Source organism: Microcebus murinus, chromosome 14, assembly GCF_040939455.1.
Source record: "Microcebus murinus isolate Inina chromosome 14, M.murinus_Inina_mat1.0, whole genome shotgun sequence".
Lineage (NCBI taxonomy): Eukaryota > Metazoa > Chordata > Mammalia > Primates > Cheirogaleidae > Microcebus > Microcebus murinus.
The window spans coordinates 78,158,422-78,170,927 of NC_134117.1; the positions used below are offsets into that span (position 1 = coordinate 78,158,422).

At 48.2% G+C, this 12,506-nt stretch overlaps 1 protein-coding gene across 5 annotated transcripts in view; it reads right to left on the reverse strand.

The window, feature by feature from the left end:
- The window catches only part of LOC105860097 (mitogen-activated protein kinase 8), a 134,766-nt gene extending 132,847 nt beyond the window's left edge, over positions 1 to 1,919 (reverse strand). For all 5 annotated transcript variants that reach the window (XM_012744556.3, XM_076010317.1, XM_012744555.3 and 2 more), the window contains exon 1: positions 1,757 to 1,919. The gene's annotated coding sequence lies outside the window, so the exon portion shown is untranslated. The remainder of the gene's footprint in view (positions 1 to 1,756) is intronic.
- Between the last annotated feature and the right edge of the window lie 10,587 nt (positions 1,920 to 12,506).

The following is a 12,506-nucleotide window of genomic DNA, read 5'->3' on the forward strand; positions in this document are numbered from 1 at the left end:
AAAAGGATAAATACAATCATTTCAGACACCACTGAAATACCACTCTATGTATATCTGTATGTACATGTATGTACACTGCTCTATTAATCATATTAGAAAACATTTAGAGAACATTTTATTCTGGATAGTGAATGGCCTAGAAATAGAAAAAAAATCGATACTACAATGATTCAAAGGTCCCTGTCATCATAACAGATAATGTACATGAATTGATCATTCTGCCATCTAGAACAGACAGTTGCATGAAGGTTCTCAAACTTTATAAAGAATATTAAAAGTGGTTTTTTTAAGGCTTGGTTTAAATATTACCGATTATAAAGAGCTTTTCATCAATCCAACTTTCAATGAACACTTATTATATTCCAGGCTAGGTGGTGGAGAAACAGATGCAAGACAGGCCTGCTCTCAAGGAAGTCCCATTTTGGTTGCTTGCTTTTGTCAGGCACAGCACTAGAGATGTTCACTTAACAGCATCTGACCTCCTAGGTTTAATTTTAACCACAGCAGGGAAATCTAAGGCAATCATTACAAATGACTGTAAGGCTGTACGACTGGAAAAAATAAACTTTAGAAATAAATAAAAGCTATTGTATATTTAGACCAAATCTAACTCTACTAACATTACACTTGAACTTCCAGATACACCGCTAAAAAATAGTAAAATGACCCAAAGTATAATTATACCTTCCTTAACACACAAGGCTTACATGATTGCCTCATTTAAAGGAACAGCTATTACACTCAGTCAAAGCATCCTCTTACATTGAAGGGTATTAAGCCTCTCCATCTGAACAGCTGCTGAATGAATGAATGAATGAATGAAATAAACACATGTTCTAATTGCCAAGGAGATACTTGTTGGATGCTTATCTCAAAACACAATGGACTGAAAGACCAAAATTCTACTGGAAGCATCACTGAATTTCAGAGGTAAAAATGGTCATCACCGGTCACCATGTTATTAAATTCGCAGTAAAGATCAGAGCGAGAACTTTTAGAAATGAACAGTGTTCATCACAGTACTTCACCATGGACTTGGCTCTACCTTCTCTGGATCGGGAACACAGTGCAAGACAAAGAAATGGGAGGGTGAGGTGAAAAAGTCAAAAGGTCACTGCCGAGTGACCCTCAAGAGAAACGCGCGCCGGCCGCCGAGCTGGGGCGGAGGCTGGCGGCCGCCTCCCGCCCACGCCGCGGCCCGCGCTCCCTCGCAGCCCAGGGCTGGCGGCCACTCAGGCTCCTTCGGCGCCGCCGCCTGCGCTCGCCCGAACGTCAGCACAAAGAAAGCACCGAGAACAGAAAGGGCCCCACCGCGCCGCGCCGGGCAGGCGTGAGCACCGCCGACCCCAGCTCTCCGCAGCCACGCGCGCCGGGGGAGGCGGCCGGGGCGCGGCGGCCACCGAAGCGCCTCCGCGCCGACCTTCGCCCAAGTGTTTCGGAACTTGCCACCCACCCCCACTCCATTTTCTCCTCCCGCCGAGGAAGCGGCACCCGCGCGAGGAGAACGCGCGCGGACGGGCCGACGGCGGAGCTCAGGGCGGCGGGCGAGCGGCCGCGGCGCACCCGGCCCGCAGCCCCACGCCCCTCGGCCGGCCCCCGCCTCCGGGCCGCTATTGTTCCCGCGCCGCCCCCGTCCGCCGCGCGCTCCCGCCGCTCCCGGGAGGGGGTCACGGCCGAGGAGGAGGCGGCGGCGGCACAATAACATAAACAGCGCGGGGCCGCAGCCGCCTCGGCCCTGGGCGCCCGCTGCACTCACCCGGCAGCGCAGCGAGCGGCGACAGGGGAGCCCGCCAGTGGAGACGGGCGCCGTGCGGGCGGTCGCCGCGGCCGTTAGCCAGTGCTGCTGGCGGCTCCGCACCCAGGGCCGCGTCGTCCGGCCTCCGCCGCTCCGCTGAGTAACAGGGACGCGGGCCGTCACCGCGCACGCCCGCCTGCGTCATCGCGTAGCGCCCCGCCCCCGCGCCTCTCGAGCGCCCGCGGGGCGGGGCAGCCCCGGGGCCCGGATTGTGGGGGCGGGGCTGCAGCTCGGGGGCGGGGCTACCCCAGGGCCTGCAGTACGCGCGGAGGTCGCCCAATGGCGGAGCCGGGGGAGAGCCGGCGAGAAGGGCGCGCGAGGGGCGTGGCCGGAGCGGGAGGGGCGGGGCCCTGGCCGGCACGTGGAGGCGCGTGGCCCGGCCGACCGCCGCGGTTGGCTGCAGTCGCCGGCCCGAGCCTCCGCCCCCGGCGTCTCGCCCTAGGGTGTGACTGTCGGCGTGCCTAGGCCAAACCTGTGGGCCGGCGACCGGGCCTGCCCTGGCGCGCGGCGGAGGGGCTACCAGCCTCTGTTGTCCGGACCACCACATTCCGTTCTAGGACCCCCGTCCCGCCCCAGGCGATACATGGTCTCTGGCCTCTAGGAAAAGCAGCTTCCTGTGTTTCCAAACTTCACCTCCTTCCACGTTCCTTGCCTGACCTCTGAGGCCCCGCAAAGTGTGTACTGTTAATTAGTTAATGGAGGCGGTAAATTGACAAGCCCTTAAATAGCCAACAATAGATGGAAAGCCATTTAAATTACGAGAGAATACATTTCAGCAATTTAAACGCCATGTGTTCAAGGAATTCTTAACACGAGAAAATGTTCACAATATATCATTAAGGAAAGGAAGCAAGAAACAAGTCTGTATATATAGAATGATCCCACTTATGTACTATATTTATATACACAGAAAAAAATGGGGAAAGAAATAATGTCAAATTATTTTAGCAGTGGTTCATCATTGGACTGTGGAATGAAGGGTGATTCGGTTCTCTTTTATACTTTCGGTATTTTCCCATGGTTTTCAAAAGGAACAGTTATGTTCATAATCAGAAATAAGTCACTTTAGCAATATATAAATATTTGTTTTAATGAGTAGATTTGGGTAGACTATTTTCCCATTACATATTGGGCTGGCCTGTTTCTAGTGATTTTGAAATGGAACAAAGTGGGTGCATTCATTCATTCATTTATTTTCTTTCCATTCCTTCCCTCCCTCTCAAACTTCTTTATTTCGTTCCTTTACTGCTTCAATAAATATCTCATGCCCATTCTGTGCCAGGAATAAAGCTTACAGACTTAATCACTATAATATGAAAATAATAACAGTAAACAAATGCAAAATTATCACTGTATTATAATACAAATGGATAAGGATGCATGGTATTATGAAACCAACTGATATACCAATTAGTAAGTCCAGGAAAGGTTTCCCTGAGGAACTGCCACAAGAGTTGAGAAGAGGTTTGACTAGGCAGGGAATATTTCAGAGCTAACTTGGTGTGCAAGGGTCCTGTGATGAGATGGGACTAGGTAAGTTGGAGAAATTGAGGAAATGCCAGCTCTGCTGGAAGAGCAAGAAAGAAGCAGCCATGAGCTGAAGTCAAGAAGACTGCCAAAGGGATCAAACCTAGTACAGCCACACTGGCTGTGCTGAAAATCTTTTTATCCTGAGTGCAATGGGAAGCCCCTGACATGTTCAGCAGAGGAGGTGGCATGATCAGAATGGCATCTTGAAGATTCTTTATTGGAAGGAGGCCAGGTAAGTGTAGGAGTGGTGTAGGTGCAGGAGATGGAGGCTTGGTCCAGTTTGATGGCCATGGAAATAGTAAGTGGAAAAATCTGACAACTGTTCCAGAGATCCAATGTGCAGAACTTGCACGTTCTACAAGTGATGGGTTAGGTGGCACAGTGAAGGAGTGGGACTCATCAAGGAAAACTCATGGCTTTCTGGCTTATGGCCAAGGACGGACGTTGGTGCTGGTTCACCAGGATGGGGATCTTGGAAGAAGTCCAGGTTGGAGTGGAAAGATCTTGAGAGCAGATTGGTTGGCTGTTTGAAGGCTTTTGAGATACCTGAAAGAAATGCCAACTTGGCACTCGGATATACAGAGCTGAGGCTCAGCTAGGTGAGAGATGACTTGGAGCCTTGGGATGGATGAGTTAGCCTAGGCCAGGGGGAGAGAAGGTAGTGCATGAGAAGAGAAGAGGGCTTGGAGCAGGCTTGAGGAACTTCAGCACTGAATGGCCACGAAGATAAGCCTGTGATGGAGCTGCCAGGGAGACAGAAAACCAGGAAAGAGGAATTCAAGAAGAAAGGAATGATCAATAAATATGCAAAATTAATATAAGCATAAAAGGAGGCTTGAAATCCTGGAGTAATAAAACAAGAAGTGGGTTAGGGTGGGCTGTGGATGGATGGGAGATGAGAAAATAGAGGTGGTGAATATAGATGAGTCAGGCAGTGAAGGCTGGCATATTTTACATGTGATGGGAAGACTCTGTTGAGAGGGAGAGATTGAATAAACATGGAAGAGAGGAATAAACATGAATGTGTTACCCAGGAGAGCAGGGGGTATGATTGGATACACAAGTGGAGGTGGAGGTCTCTCCACTGGATAAATTACTCTCCACCAAGAAAATTAAAGACCTGAAGGTAACAGAAAACAATATAATCATCAGAGCAGTTGCGAAGTGCTGGAAGTTGCCAGAAGCAGAGCCCCGGGGTTTCACGCCCAGTTCTGTGATGCTATTAACAGCCCATTTCATTCAGCAGGGTGAGCTTCTGATTTAGCATCAGCCTACCACTGTCAGCTTCTGATTAACTGCGTCTAGAAAGAACGTTCCACATATTTACATGTGTGCACGTGTCTGTGTGTGACTTCAGGAGGCATTTTGCTACTTCTGGTTGAATATAATCATCCCTGATATTCTACAAATTCAAAATACTTTTTGTAACCCACATGTGGTGCTAAGCCTCATTCTTCCTTGTCAACCTATGGGGGCCTGACTCAGAAAAAGAGGGAAAGCTAGGGAATTCAGGCATATTGCCTCTTGTCCCAGGGGAGCTGTCTTTGGGACAGCTAGTCCTTGGGTTTTCCTAAGGCTGGGATGGGGAAGCAGAGAAGAGGAAGCTTCAGGCCTCTTAACTCAGGCTCTTCTGGAGCCCTGAGGAATGTTCAAGAAGAGGTTGTACCTGTCCAGACTACCTTTTTCCTTGTCATCCCCCAGAACACATACACAATGGATTGCACTAGAGATGGTTCTTTGGCTAAGGTGTCAGGTGAGTGTCACCAAGCTGTTCAGGGTGCAGAAACTGAAAGTTGATACTTATCTCATTTCCTAGTTCCCTGACCTCACTCCAAAGGGTCGGGAGTTGGGTTGGGGAGTGCTTACCGACGGAGGCCTGCATGAGGGCATCTCCAAGAATGCTCCCACTCTTCTGACCCACCTCTACCACTGTCATTCTCCATTTGCTTTGCTTTCAAGCCTCCAGTCTGGTTACCTGCCCACTGTCCCTGGTCAAGTCTACCTTTCCCTCCACAGGAGGAAGAGGTTCAGCACCTTGGTCAGTCACCATCTGACCCTGCTCTTTGAGGATCTTTCAAGGTAGAGCCTGCTGGCTCCCAAGGGGCCAGGACAGGTCCTAGTTGCATAATCGACGAAGGACAGAAGGGTGCTCAGATTGCAAAGTGATCTTCCCAACTACAAGAACTGTGTGGCTTATTTCACCAGGGGTAGGAAGGGACCAAAAATGACTGGAACTCTTTGGTCACAATTTGAACAAAACAAAGTGGAGCCAGAAGTGGGTGGTATTTCATCTTTGCTTCCAGGTGCACACAACAGAGAAATAACTAAGCTAGTCAAGCCCATAGATTGAGTTCACACGCATATTCCCATGAAAAAAATTGCCAGCATTTATTTCTCTAATACAATGTTTTCAAGTCGTGGTCCCTGGGCCCAGCGACACCGGTGTATCGCCTTAGAACTTGTTGGAAATGCAAATTCTCATGCTCACCCCAGAGCTGATGAATCGGAAACCCTAAGAAAAGGGTCAGCAGTTTGTGCTTTGACGAGCCCTCCAGGCATTTCCGATGCCCACTCTGGTCTAAGAACCACTGCTCTAGGACACTGGTTCACAAGGCAGCCTGTGCATTTGAATCCCCTTGGGAGTCTTGCAAACTACCCGCACTTTGGCGCTCCTTCAGCAGTCTAGGGTAGAGCCCAGGCTTCGGTACGTATTTTTAAAACCCCTCAGGTCATTTTGATTGTAGCCAAGACTAATAAATTTGGCATAGTGTCTGTTCTTTGAAATCTCAGAGTAGACTGGATGGAACATTCAGCTTTCCGTAGCTTTTCTGCTTTCAGTTTTCTCTTAATGCTTACTTCTATTATTAATTCTTTTTTCTAGTGCCTTGCCTGCGCACACACAACTTACATACACCTTTGCTGAATTGTCCTCTCTCCTTCCACACCCACTGTCTCAGTCTGCTTGGGCTGCCATAACAAATGTCATAGACTGGGTGGCTTAAACAAAGAAATTTATGTTCTCACAGCGCTGGAGGCTGGAAGTCTGCACTTGGGGGTGCCGGTGTGGTTGGGTTCTGGTGGGGGCTTTTCTCTTGGCTTGCAGATAGCTGGCTGCCTTCTCTCCGTGTCCCCACATGGCGGAGGGAGAGAATATGAGCAAGCTCTCTGGGCACTGATCCCATCTCTGGGCACTGATCCCATCACGAGGGCCCCACCCGCATGACCTCATCTAAACCTAATTACCTTCCAAAGGCCCCTCCTCTGTATACCATTCCTGGAGGGTTAGGGCTTCAACATGTGAAATTGGAGGGGATAGAGATACGATTTAGTCCATAGCACTCAAATATTGAAGATATTCAATATTTATCCCCTGGAGAAAAAGATAAAGGGACTTGAATGGGAGGAAAAAAAACATATTATTTAAGTCCTATAACTGATAAATAAAATAAATTCCTTGTTGTTGTTTTAAATAAATATGTCTTTCAAAAGAGGGCTTTCTGCCAGACTTCTCAGCATGGATACCCTACCCCATCTATAATTCTTGGCTAAAAATTTTTTACAGCTTGGTAGAATTTTGCCATAGATAACTTCAGTCCCCACCCCCCAGGCTGCTGACGGGTAACGATGGTCCATGGCCTGTTAGGAACCAGGCCGCACAGCAGGAGGCAAGTGAGTGAAGCTTCATCTATAATACAGCTAGCTGCTCCCCATCACTGGCATCGCCACCTGAGCTCCACCTCCTGTCAGATCAGTGGCGGCATTAGATTCTCATAGGCGCACAAACCCTACTGTAAACTGCGCAGGCAAGGGATCTAGGTTGTGCACTACTTATGAGAATCTGATGCCTGATGACCGGAGGTGTAGCTGAGGAGGTGATAACAGCACTGGGGAGCGGCTGCAAATACAGACTATCATTAGCAGAGAGGTTTGACTGCACAATACATGTAATGTGCTTGAATCATCCTGAAACCATCCCCCTAACCCAATGCCCATCTGGGGAAAAATTGTCTCTGTGAAACTGGTCCCTGGTGCCAAGAAGGTTGGGGACTGCTGATTTACAACTCCTGTACTGCAGAACATTTGCCTAGGCCCTGAGGTGGAGAGAAGATAGCACCCCAATACTGGCCCCTCTCCCTGGCGTAGTCCTAGGAAAGTCCCCTCCACCCCATCTGCACCTTTCCCCCTAGGCATTTCAGAGAAACTGGAGCTCATGCTAGACTGTCAAGCATTGCACCAATGACCAATGACCCTTTAAAGCAGGGAGACCCCTGTGAATCAGCAACTTTCGCCAACAATCCCACTCATTCTCAGCCAAATTTGAAAAGGCTCTTTGTGGTGTCATTGGGTAATGAGAAGGAGATTCTGGCATCACCAGAGAATTAAGAGCCATTGTCTGTGGGTAGCAGGGAGCCCTCAGAAATCAAGCATGATGCATTTCCCTGCCACTGCCTTACCAGGGGCCTCTGAAGGGACAGTCTTACATCCCTGACTCAGAGGTGAGCCCCAAGGCCCTCTGATGCTCCTGAGAAGATGCTCTTGTTTCTGGAAATCAGAGATTAAAAGACAATTTGGCACAGGAATTTTCAATGGCTTCTTAATCGTATTCCTGAAACAGATTCCCAGAAAATGACAACTTTGCCTCTGAGGGTGGGTTTCATTGCTCCACTTGCCAAAAACCTGCAGGAGAGGAGAGTTGGGTTTCAGGACTTGGGCAAAGACAGAGGGAAGTATCATAGCCCCTCAGAGAGTGGGCCTCTTAAATGAGGGACAGCTGTGCAGGAAAATAAGCGAGCATTCCTTCCTGACACTGAGGCAGTCTATGTGCCAAGGATGCTTGAGGGATAAGAAATCCATCTAAAGCATGAGAGAAATCTACTTGGAATGCGGCAAGCCATGAAGATTGGATAAAGTCCCAAACCCAGATCCCAGCTCACCTCTTGCTCCCTGCAGTAAGTAGTCTATTTCCTTGAAAAGCCAAAGTGTGGTTGGTGACTGTCGGTCTGTGCAGAGCAGAGAGCAGGACTTCCCTTTGGCATCAGCAGGAGCAACAGAGATCTCACGAATACCCGCTTCTGAAAGGCAGGGCCTACGAGGTTCTTTCCATCCTCAAGCAGTCAAGCGAGGTCTACTGCAAGGATGTGTCCTTGTAAGGATGGGGACCATCTCAATTGAAGCTGCTTGTGAGGGCATAGCAAATATCTATGCACTTAGAGAAGGAGGGCACACACAAATTGATTTGGGTTCAAATATTTGGCTCACTCTAACCACACAGGAGCATCAGGACCTAGGAGGCAGAATTTCCCCAGATGTTTTTGAGACCTGCAGCCCCAAAGGGAGACTGGACAGGGCTGTAACAGGTGAGCCGAAGAGAAAACCAACTATTCAGAGCTGGTCTCTGGGGCACAGATTTTAACCAAAAGTGGGGGAAAAAACAACATAGAAGCAAAATTCCCCTGAGGAGATTAGCCAAGGCACTGTATTTCTGCTCGCCCCAAACAGTCCTATAGCTCATACATCCGAGGCAAGATGTTTGAGAATGCCGAGATAAATGGAGTCTTGAGTGGTGCTCAGCTGAGATTGAAAGCCATGGATTCAGTGGCATAATTGTGGACATTTATCTAGAATCCTTGTCGACCCAGGCAGAGAAATAGAGACAACACTTGGAGGGGATTTGGGGAGCTGGGATTTTCCTGGGCACGTAGAATGGAAAGACAGAAGTCAAAGCAGTGGAAGGTGCCCCTGAGCTGACGAGGGTAAGGATTTGGGGCCCACACTGGGCAGGAAGGGCATGAGGCCAAGAGGACAAATATACAGGCAGAATTCACACAGGGAGTAAGGTTTTCAGTTCGTTGGGACTGAGAATGTTCATACATATGGATAAAAGCATGCAAGAGAGAGCTGGATGGAATTGGATTAGATATAGTTTAAGTTTCCAACCCCTCGGTGTGTTCACAAATGTGCATGGTTGGTCGGTAGCAGAAGTGAAGATCAGTCACAGCAAGTAGTCGTGGAACTTTGAGCCTCTTGTGTTTGTCTAGTAGTTTAACCAAATGTCACAGACTTCCTGATGGGCCCTGTTGCCCTGTGTGATTATTGTGTGTCCTGCACAAAAGTATCCAGGTTTGAATGACTAAGTTATATGGCCACTTTTCTGATGCAGCAGCCTTTCATGCAGGGCTGGCTTCATGGGCATTTGACCTGTGCAGTCGCACAGGGCCCTATTCTCGGAAGGGGTCCATGGTTGGTGTAATGCTCTGCTGTTGCCATCCTGAAATTCTTATAATTTCATCTTTGGATTTGTGTGTTGTAAGTGAAGTCTGATGGCACACTGGAGCTCATGCATGAGCGGAGGAGATGCACAAACCAGTAGTGTGTGCACCATGGACTCAGGCCTGCATGCACGCCCCGCAGCTCGCCTGGCTACTTGGCAAACACATGCACCTGGTGCATTCTGTGGCACTGTGGGACCTTGGTGGGACAATCGGGGCTGGAACACGGGCACAGATTGGTGTTGGCTATGGCAGGGGCAGCAGTAGAAACGAGAATGACAGAGATAGTGGTCGTGGCCCAGAGAGAGAAGGGGCTGTGCTGGAACCCCAGTAGGAGGTATCCCCCCGTCAGGCCCCACAGCCCCTCCCAGGGTATCTTCACACATATTAACTCTTTGACTTGTGCTCCAGGTCAGAAACCGCCAATGCTCAGGCAGTAAACTTTCTTAAGTACACAATTGCACTTTTATTACAAAATAAAGATGTAACATAGGCACTGCAATAAAGCATATCAAGGAGTTATTAGAGTTCTTCAAAAAGTTTAGAATATCTGGTTTTGAAAACCACTGCAACATTACAAAGCAAATATTCACAGGCTTAGAAAAATAAATTAAGGTGAACTATTGTCCCATTCAATGAAAAAGAACACTATTTTTATATGAATCTTGAGATAAACCAATTATTAATGATGAAGAAATTTTAAAGTTAACTTTTCATTGTGATCGAAAATACAGTAATGTAGCAATAATGCATAAATAGGTGTTTTGAATTATACATAAACCATGAAGCCACTTTGTTTCTTGTTCATCTTCCACAAATTACAGGAAATGTCCAAGGAAACATTAAAATGCCATTTTATAAATTTACATTTAAAATTGCACAATTTACATAAAATTAAGTTGTATAGAGTTAATACTTTTAGAAAAATTGGTCCTTAAGAACTATCAGCTCTAAACCAGGCTCAGTGGCTCATGCCTGTAATCCTAGCACTCTGGGAGGCTGAGGCGGGAGGATTGCTTGAGCTCAAGAGTTTAAGACCAGCCTAAGCAAGAGCGAGACCCTGTCTCTACTATAAATAGAAAGAAAATAGTCAAACAACTAAAAATAGAAAAAATTAGCCAGGCACCGTGGCACGTACCTGTAGTCCCAGCTACCCAGGAGGCTGAGGCAGGAGGATCGCTTGAGCCCAGGAGTTTGAGGTTGCTGTGAGCTAGGCTGACGCCACAGCACTCTAGCCAGAGCAACAGAGTGAAACTGTCTCAAAGAAAAAAAAAAAAGAATTATCAGCTCTCGATGTACTAAAATTTATATTTTGAAATAATTATCAGAAATTTATCCTGATTTTTCATGACCTATAAAATACTCAACAGTATAGTAACAGTTTTATAAGCAAAAAGATCCTTCTCAGAATTTAAAATTATCAAAAATTATTTGCCTTCCTGTACTTGCCAAGAGCAATTGATTTTGCTCCATTATATTAATTGAAAATTAATTTTTTAAAGTTGCTAAAGCTATAAATTTTGATGACCTGACAAGCCAGAAAAGTAAGCCAGAAAAATATTATGATCAAGACACCACATCAGGCCGGGCGCGGTGGCTCACGCCTGTAATCCTAGCACTCTGGGAGGCCGAGGCGGGCGGATTGCTCAAGGTCAGGAGTTCAAAACCAGCCAGAGCAAGAGCGAGACCCCGTCTCTACTATAAATAGAAAGAAATTAATTGGCCAACTAATATATATAGAAAAAATCAGCCGGACATAGTGGCACATGCCTGTAGTCCCAGCTACTCGGGAGGCTGAGGCAGAAGGATTGCTTGAGCCCAGGAGACTGAGGTTGCTGTGAGCCAGGCTGACGCCATGGCACTCACTCTAGCCTGGGCAACAGAGAGAGACTCTGTCTCAAAAAAAAAAAAAAAAAAAGACACCACATCAGTGAAGTATTATTGTTTATTGTAGTATATAAAATTATAACACCAAAATGGATTTTTTGGCCACTTGCAGGTTTATGTTGTTACTCATGAATCATTATTACTTGATAAGTAATAAGATATTTTAAGGGAAAAACCTTTATATTTTAGTACCTTTAATGACTTTATTTCTTGCTTTTTGAACAAGGGTTCAGCTCCCCCATTTCCATTTTGCACTGGGCCCCACAAGTTTCACGGCCTTGCCTTGGCGTCGAGCTTGCTCGGCATGGTTGTGTGGGTTAGCGACTTGCCAACACCTTGGGAGTGGCAGGCATATGGCCCTGGAGAACCAGAGCCTGCCCCGGAAGGGCAGCTGAGTCTTCAGGGCAGTGGAGGGAGGGCAGTGAAGGTGAGAAGGGAGCCAGGTGTCTCTGTGCAGTCCTGGGGGAGGGGGGAGGGGGGCGAGCGGATTGGGTGGTTGTTGACGGGTTGCTTTCCCCTCAGCCAGAGTCAAGTGAAGATGCCCACCCATGGGAATAGTGGGATCAATGGGGTTAATGGTATGTGCTCCGTGTCAAGAAAGGAATTACCTCCAGGATGGGGGGAGGGGGCCAACCTATCAGGAAGTTTAACTTATAATTGCAATCCGGCTTTTACAGGGTATTCACGTTATATGTTTGTATCGGTCAATATCCACACCGCTCAGTCAGGGTACCGCAGCGGCAGACTTTGACCAAGGGCTGCTTCCAGGGCGGAGGAGGCTAGCGGAAAGCGCAGGTGCACGCAGCACCTGGCCCAGCCTGGGCGCTCTCCCGCCGGCCCGGAAGGCGCACGTGGCTTCCAGTGCCCTGCGAGGAGCTGTGGGACGAGTAGCTTGCCTGGGCCTGTGGCCTGCGATTTGCGCAGGACACAAACAGCCCCAACAGCTACGTGGGGAGTGAGGAGGCGATAACAGCCCTGACTGCCCTTCCTTCTGCCTCCTGCCCTCGCTCCCAGATGCCACTCCA